Source organism: Anguilla rostrata, chromosome 1 (genome assembly GCF_018555375.3).
Source record: "Anguilla rostrata isolate EN2019 chromosome 1, ASM1855537v3, whole genome shotgun sequence".
Lineage (NCBI taxonomy): Eukaryota > Metazoa > Chordata > Actinopteri > Anguilliformes > Anguillidae > Anguilla > Anguilla rostrata.
In genome coordinates this window covers 28,767,612-28,776,764 of record NC_057933.1, presented here as the reverse complement: position 1 = coordinate 28,776,764, position 9,153 = coordinate 28,767,612, and the positions used below count along the sequence as shown (strand labels likewise).

The 9,153-nt window shown below is 41.6% G+C and overlaps 1 pseudogene; it reads left to right on the top strand.

Annotated features, from left to right (window-relative positions):
- The first annotated feature begins 3,122 nt into the window (after nt 1-3,122).
- Nucleotides 3,123-5,122, top strand: LOC135241689 (uncharacterized; annotated as a pseudogene).
- The last annotated feature ends 4,031 nt before the right edge of the window (nt 5,123-9,153 follow it).

Sequence of the window (9,153 nt, the reverse complement as noted above, 5' to 3'; positions counted from 1 at the left end):
ATGTCAATATGCATATTTTTAAAGCATTGTCTACTGTGAAAGAGTGCAGCTTCAAGTGAATTCCTTCCACCACACAGAAGTTAAAAATGACACCTTGAAAATGGCTGTAATTTACCCTAAAAAAATGAACATACAATTTGCACTTTTTTTCTCCTAGGAACAGTAACTATAAAGCATGAATGGAAACAATTATTTTATCATTTTAAGGTGATGATAAAGCCAAGGATCAAAGGTGAAAGGGGAGATCTGGATGGTTTGTATTAGTTCCTTCAACCCATATATCAAATTTCCCACTTAGCAAACCCATGGGGTCTGAAAGATGAGAGTAAAATTCAGGAGTTATTATGCCACTTGAAGCAAAGTAAATGACAAAGCTGGGGTGGTATCTATGGTGTCATCCTAGCTCCGCATTTCAGAATCACATCCTTGTGATCTCTGGACATTTTATTTTTACATTTTTTACATTTTATTGTTGTTAATGAAGTTGATACACTTGTGGTTTCACTGTTTGGGATTCTGGCCTTTTGCTGAGCTCATTATTTGGGCTTTCAGACTGCAAATAGCTCTTTTGCCACATTTACCACATTCTGAATCAAAGCTTTTGTTCAATCTAGCCACAACATGTTCTGTCCTTAACTCTGAGTGAAGTGTTACATCCTGCCAGAGGGAATTTTCTGCAGTTCATGATCCTGCTTCTTCTGCTGCCATTTCCAGCCTGAAACTGCCTGTGGCCAGTATTTTAAGGCTACATGACTGGGGGCAAAACTCAATTTTTTAATCAAACATGCACTCACTCAGGTCCATTGCACATTCAGGGAGATATGATGATCCAGAAAATCAGCAGGTATTTATAGACAGGCATTTATACATTTAGATTTCCCTAGGTCTGATCACACTACTGAATGATATAAAGTGAACATGCGAGTGGAAGGCTGTGTGTGCAGACAGAACCTGTTATGCTGTAACAACACAGCATCTCTATTACCTGGACCAACAAGCTGAAAAGGGGTCAGTAGGGGCTACTGGCTTTCTAACAAAGATTTCAGGGATGGAATTTGTTGCCTGTTTGATTGTATTTGAGAGCACCTTGTAAGCAAGGCAGGTGGCTAACAACGTAACAAAGGGCTTCAAAGTGTTGACACCTCTATAGCCAAGGCAGCCAGCATCATTAATAACATCAAAGCCCACTTTCAAACCCACAGAGAGCGGAAAGAAACATTGAAAGAGTCCTGCCAGCAGAATGAAATTGCATTGTCACAAGAAGAGAATTAAGAGTTGACAAGTGAAAACAGTGACAAACCTCTTGAACTTCACTGTCTGAAAGACATAAGGCTAATCACAGGGTATGGAGAGGCACCATCCGCAGACAAGACGCAAAACAAACAGCATAGACGTCAGGTATATTAAATTTTTTTCTCAGAATTTTTTTCTTTTTCTCTAAGCTATCATCAAAAACTATTTTATAGTTGATAAGTGCAGTCCAAATCCATGAAACCCTTCCAGCCCTGGACAATTTTAATGCAACTATACAGTGGTAACCAGCTTGGCTTAGCTATATCATACCATTGGCTGATGACTTCACTGCACCAGTGCTGTAACAGGCAGATTCACACAGTAGCCACCTAGTTCAACAAATTCCTTTTTATTTTTTTGTATATTCACTACCTGTAGCTACTTTTCACACACAAGAAATGGGTACAATATGCTCGTTGGTAAACTCATAATTGATTGACAGTTTAATTCATCCTGTTCTCCCTTACTTGAGTGAGCAGGTCACTGCTGCATTGATGCTGTTGCATCAAAGAAATTCTATAAAACTTATGAGAAAAAAGAATAGTTGCTTGCAGTGACGTCAGGAGCCAAGCCCCAAGGGTAAAATCTTTGGTGTGTATCGGATTTAAGGGTACATCAGTAATAATTATTTGAAAATTACTATTTTGAAATTGTGCTGTAGCGCCACCTTGGGTGAAAGTGGCATGAAATTTGATATGCATGATCTACATGGGTCCCTCTTCAATTTGTACATTTCAAAAATTTGGAATAGAGGCTGGATTCAAAGGAGGTATGGTAAAATATCTTTGGCACAATTAATGAATATTCATATTTATTCTTCTTTATGAGTCTTGGACCAAGGGGGCATGCTTCTCAGGACTGTTGCCGGGAAGCTGTCTGAGGGTCCTAGTTAAATTTAATACAATTTGGGCTTATGAAGACAATGCACATGAGTATTTTGCAAATAGCACCTCCTATAGGCCATACTGCATTATAACACTGCGCATCTGTGCATGGGTTTGTATCATCCTCTGAGGTATCACTGCAATCAGAAAAATGTGTGGCTATAGACATAATTTAGCAGTGGTCAGCCATTTTGGTTGAATTTAAATTGTTGTCCTGCATCGATCTTTGGACTCATCTAAATTTTCTTCACAATTTAACACTGGGATGTGCAGTAGATCATCCATGCCACATTTGGTGAGAATCTGACAAACATTGTAGGAGAATTACAAAAAAGTTTATTTCTCAAAAAAGGAAAAATGAGGCAGACTTTATGGGTTCTATGAGCAAATTTGGTCAGGAAGAGGAGGTACACATGTGAAATAAATTTGTCGCATTTAAGTGAAACGGGACAGACATTCATAATATTTTTTTTCAAATTTGCAATTATGTAAGCCACCTAGGGTGTCAGTTGGGCATAGGTGTCATACATAATACATTGGCAGCCATACCAGACATTGCCTGCCAAATTTTGCAAGTTTCCCAGCATGGGAAAATTTGGCCAGAGAAGAAGAAGAAGAAGAAGAAGATGATGATGATGAATAGAGGGAGGAGGAAGAAGAAGAAGAAGAAAAAGAAAAAGAAGAATCCAGAAAAAATAGGGGTCCTACACACCCTTGGTGCATGGCCCTCTAATGAAAATTATATGCTTAGGCTAGTAGTCTCTTAAAGGTTAACCTGGATTGAAGAAGCCTGGTATTACTTGAATAAGGCCACTGAATTCAGATTATTTTTCACCAACCAACCCAAACCCCTGTACTGATGTACAACAAGCAGAAAATTACTGAGGAATGCTGATTTTGTGAGCTATTATGTACAATGTATTGCTGTCATATACAGGGGTGCCTATGAGGAGCTGCCAACGTAATCATCTTCCCTTAGATCACAGGCTGTCTGCGGACCTGGCAAATGCATATGGCTCCATTCCACACAAGCTGGTGCAGCTAACACTGACCAAACATCACGTCCCCAGCAGAATCAGAGACCTCATCGCTGATTACTACAGCAACTTCAGGATGAGGGTCTCTTCAGGAGCAATTACATCATGCTGGCACAAGGTGGAGATCGGCATCATCACAGGGTGCACTATCTCTATGACACTGTTCTCCCTAGCTATGAACATGCTCACTAAGTCTGCTGAACCGGAGTGCAGATGGCCCAGAATGAATTCCGCTCAACGGCAACCACCCATCAGGGCGTTCATGGATGACCTCACAGTCACCACAGAATCAGTCCCAGGCTGCCGGTGGATTCTGCAGGGGCTCGAAAAGCTGGTGGAGTGGGCCCGGATGCATTTCAAACCAGCCAAATCTAGATCTGTGGTGCTGAGGAAAGGGAAGGTGGAGGACAAGTTCCGGTTCAAGATTGCAGGCACAGCCATCCCAACCATCACAGAGAAGTCAGTCAAGAGCTTAGGGAAGGTTTTGACAGCTCTCTGAGGGACACAACATCCATCCAGTCGACCTGCACCGAATTGGATAGCTGGCTGAAGGCTGTGGACAAGTCTGGCCTACCTGGGAAATTCAAAGCCTGGGTGTATCAGCATGGCATTCTTCCCAGAATCCTGTGACCCCACCTGTCTATGCAGTTCCGATCAGGACAGTTGTGACCTTAGAGAGGAGGGTCAGCAACCACTTCAAGAGATGGCTGGGGCTGCCAAAGAGCCTGAGCAGCATCGCACTCTACAGCCACCACAACAAACTGCAACTACCCTTCAAATCCTTGGAGGAGGAATTCAAGGTAACAAGAGCCCGAGAAGTGGTACAGTACAGGGACTCAAGTGATCCGAAAGTGGCCAAAGCAGGGATCCAAGTGAGGACTAGCAGGAAGTGGAGGGCACAGGAAGCTATTCAGGAAGCAGAGGCAAGGCTGTGTCACAAGAGGCTGGTGAGAGTGGTCACACGAGGCCGAGCTGGGCTAGGATCCTTTCCAACTCCCCAAATGAATACCATCAGAGGGAAGGAAAGGCACCGCCTAGTTCAGGAGGAGGTCGAGAGCAGCAGTGGAGGAGACAAGAACCTGCAAGGCGGTGGGAATGAAGCAACAGGGGGCTTGGACTAGAGGAGGAAAGTGGCCTGGGCTGAGCTTTGGAAAGCCGAGCCACACCGCATCAAATTTCTCATCCAGGCAGTGTATGATGTGCTTCCAAGCCCATCAAATCTGCACACATGGGGCAAAGCAGAGTCACCAGCATGCCCACTGTGCTCCAAGCGAGGAACCCTGGAGCACATCCTCAGCTGCTGCACAAAGGCACTTGGAGAGGAACGGTACCGATGGAGGCATGATCAGGTCCTGAAGACCATCGCTGAAGCCATCAGCGCAGGAGTTGAGTGGGCAAAGCAGTCCCGACCCTCCAAGCAGACCATCGCCTTTGTCAGAGCTGGGGAGCAGCCAAAACCCCCCCAGAAGAACATCTGCAGGCATCCTGACCTCTGCACGGGACTGGCAACTGTTGGTGGACCTTGAACGGCAGCTGAAGTTCCCCAACCATATCGCAGCAACCACCCTGCGACCAGACATTGTTCTTGTGTCTGAGTCCACCAAGCAAGCTGTGCTGTTGGAGCTGACAGTCCCATGGGAAGATCGCTTGTAAGAGGCCTTTGAAAGGAAACTCTCCAAGTACGTGGGACTGGTCAGCAAATGTCAGCAAGCTGAGTGGAGAGCGAGGTGTCTCCCAGTGGAGGTTGGATGCAGGGGATTCGCAGCCCGTTCTTTAGCCAGAGCCTTCAGCAATTTGGGCATCGAGGGAGAGAGGAAGAGGAGAGCCATCCGCAGTACCACCGATGCAGCAGAGAGGGCTTCAAGATGGCTGTGGCTCAAAAGAGGAGAGCCATGGGGTCATAAGTAACTAGGCATCTGGACACAAGCTGGGGTCTGGTCAGCCCCGGCTGGGTCACCTGGAGGAGAGTGTATGATGTTGAAAGACCCGAAACACTCAATGATTCCAGGAACATCACTGAAGATGTGTCCAGATGCATCAGCAGATGTATGTACACAGCTGGGGATCAGTGCATTGTTGTACTGCGGCTGGCCCTACATGTTAAAATGACAGAGTAATTAGACTGATAATTGTAAAGCTGCTGCACAGACAGGTGATGCAGAAACAGTCCTGTGAGATTCCTGTTGAATAGCCAATGTAGTTAAGAGGGACCAAAACCATGGAAAAAACAGGATGTTACTGCCAAACTAGATGAAAGGGATGAAATCTGTCAACAAATAATTGTTGAAGACAGCAAGCTGTTCTTTTCATCTTCAGGTAAAATATTTTCCTTGTAACAAAAACAATCATACCACGTTATTTTTCACTTTTAACTGGAATACCCTGAAAATGTAGATTCCAATAGCCTCACAACCCTTATCTATGCAGACATTGAGGATTTCACTCAGTGAGTTCAATTTAATATTACAGAGTATATTCTAACTTAAAAGTAATGTGGATGTTTGTGCTGCATATAGCCACGCAAGGACCCCCCAATAGATAAGAAAGTAAAGAAACTTCTAAGGGAGAAAATTCCAAGACATTGTATACATTGAGAGACCTTTGGTGTAGTCATTATTGCTCCAAAGGCATTCCTTTGGTGTTTGTGAAGGAGAAGAGAGACAAATAAACAGCGAAGAACGGATAACGTTTTTGTAGTCACACTGAGTAAGTTTTCCAGATTAATATCACTGACTTCCTAAAGGCGGATATCTAAAAACTAGGTATCCGACAAGCTCCTAGGCCAATTCATATTTTATCACAATAATTACTTCAGGATTCCAGTGCATTTCTGTGTGCCTTTTCTGGCTGATATATAAGGCTGCATAAGAATGTACTTTGGTATTTTGATGGTCAGATTTGACTTTGGCGTTGCATTACAGTGTTGTGGCTTTAAAAACTGTGTTTAAAGTATCATCTACACAGATCTTTCAGACGTTCCCTCCAGTTAAAATGACTGTAATTGTCAGTAGAAATTGAAACTGAATCACAGAAGAACCCAGATACTTGGAGAATAGCAATAGCTTGCAGTTCATCCATTGCCATGTTATAATGTTAATGATTTCCTTCAGAAATGCACTTTATGTGCTACTACAGTACTTAGTAAAGTCGTTTAGGGCAGAAACCAAGAGTATCGCATGCACCAAGGAGTTAAGCTGAAGTAACATTTAAGTTCAACAATGGGACAATATTTGTAATTTAGAGAAGAGACACTCCCTAATCTTGTTTAGAGGACAGTACATTTGGTGGCATGTTGTTTTCTTACTTATCTGGTTAAGAGTTGTTCTCTTGGGTTTCTATGTGACAAGCAACATCAATCCCACTCTTGTATTCAGATATAAAAAAATCTGTAAAAGTTCTATTTTTGGCTGTCTCTGAGCCACATATTTTGTCTCTGTTTCCCCCAGTGTGTCGTAGGTGAATCATGCTGTCCTCTCTCCGTCTGTCCTGAGCAGCAGTTTGTCTTGGTCTCCACATCGCCCCCAGGGTATTGGTATATGCATGCAATAAATAAATAAATAAATACCCACAGGCTGAGATATAAAGCCAAAATGAATTCCCTCTATAGGATACGTTAAAAAGACAAAGGCAATTAGATTTGGGTTAGTGCTACTACTTAACAGTCATGTCCAAATGAAAAGAAGCCAAAAATTCTTATCAAACCAAAAGCAATTTAAAACTAAATTAGAGATAGCAAAATTGGAGTTTTATGTTGTGATGTTTTCTTTTTGAACTTTAAAACATTTAGTACTATAATGAATAATCATTTTAATTAAAAAATATTATCTTTAGTATGCCGCTTTAACTATATACATTGTATTTATTTATTTATTTATTTATCTGCATTTAAACTTCATCCTTGTAGAATAACGATGCTCCTGATATTTTGGATCAAAAGAACCTCAGTTTCTACCTTTAAATTCTGAAAAAGCAACCGTTACATCAATTTGTGATAAATCTCTTTATTCAATACTGGTCAGATAGCATAAACACAGCTACTCCCCCATAAATTAGGGATTGCGGCCACCTCTCATGCCCTCACACAATGCGGCTTAGTCACATTCTGTCACTTTTCCTGCAGCCCCATTAATGAAATAAAAATGTAAATCCTACAATCTCAAGGCCACAGCAGAGGAGAGACGATTAATTGCTCTCCAAGACTGTGGCCCACAGGGCCCATTACGGGCATGCTGTCACCTGATGCTAGATTACTGGCCTCATCCGAACCTGAGCTATTCCTTGCCTGTTGGTTATATTAATCGGAGGCCCACTCCTTTCCTCAGTAGTGCGATTCCGCAAAAATGAGATTTTAAAAAACAACCTTGAGTCCTGACAAAGATGCACCTTTCACTGTCGGCTAATGGTCCATGGCTGTTTGCTGTAATATGTAATTTTGAAGTAAATAAAGACACTGTTCTGCTGTTCTGCTCTTTGAGAGCATTTAAAAGACTCAAAAGATAATGAAACCCAGGAGGAATTAGGAGAAGTATTTTTCAAGTATTTGGTTTTTAATGAGTTAGTATGACTGACTATCGACTATTTTAAAATTAAAATACAACAGAATCAGCATTAGACATAAAGAATAATGATTGCACTCAAACAATATCAATATCAATATCAAAGCTGACACAAGGTTCAAATTTTTTTCCCAATATGGTCCTTCTTGTAGCAGACAGGATGAAATAGCAGGGACATAAAACAATAATATTGCAAAGTGCCCACAAATGCTGAAAACAGAATGAAAAAGCTAGTTCTGTGCACTGGCCAAAAAGAAATATGGGTTACCTGTTTGGAAGGTGACTACCCTAACCACGATATTTCCAATTCAATGCACTTTTTCATTGAATAAGCAAAATGATCCACCATATGGCCCCATGGGAAGGGCGCTCTTCACTCTTTTTTGGGAACACGTTGCTGACGTGCTATGTTTTCACCATCTGGACAGGACTGCAGGGGGGCGCCCTTTGTCTCCTCCTTCTGTGTGTCCTGCATTCCCCCCGTGACAAAACAGCCCCTTACAGGGGAAGTGGATCATTCCAGAAAAGGTTTCTGAAACTCTTTTATGGACTTTTCAACAAAACTGCAGCATACACAAAAATAACCTACTTTCTCTGCTATACATATAATCCATAGTTTCTGGATGCGGCATACCAGCACTGTCTTTACATATACCGCAGTATACTCGACAGGAATTGCTGGGTCACTTCACTTTCCTACAAAAGATGTAACTTAATAGCTGGGAATTTCTAGACGTTTCTTTTTCTGCAGATTCATTACAAATATCCACCATGACAAAATGTCAGCCTGAGTATGTGTTATAAAGTTGTAATGCAAAAGACTTACAGTAATTGATTATGACAGCTGCAATGTTAATTTCTGCAGGACACACATTCAAAAAAGTGCTGGTTGATATTCAGGGAAATAGCCTTGGTTTTATAGCTAAAAACAAACAAACAAACAAAAAAAAAAAAAATATATATATATATAATAATAAAACATTGCAGGCTCAGTTATATCTATGACATCCCTTCCCATCACCTATGCTGTATGCAGTGACTGTTACTTTGTTTCTATAACAGTGAACACTCCTCTGTTGGTTTGTGATGCTTGAAATGGTCAAGCTCGCCATCAAAGCACATTTTGCCAGTCTCATATATTATTACAAGGCCCAAGTATAGTTTATTTTCAGGAGTTTTTTTTTAAAAATATATCATTTCAGTTTTAGTGTATGTTTTTGATTGGCCCAGACAGTGAAGTGTATTTTCTTGTATTGCAAAAGCTTGAAGTACCCCTTTAATCTTGAGCATGTGACCATCTGTGTTGTCAAGCAGTTATCCTCCAGGATCCGCATTTGCTTTGAGGCTGCAGAAGCTAACTAAAGATGTAATTTCATTTAAAAA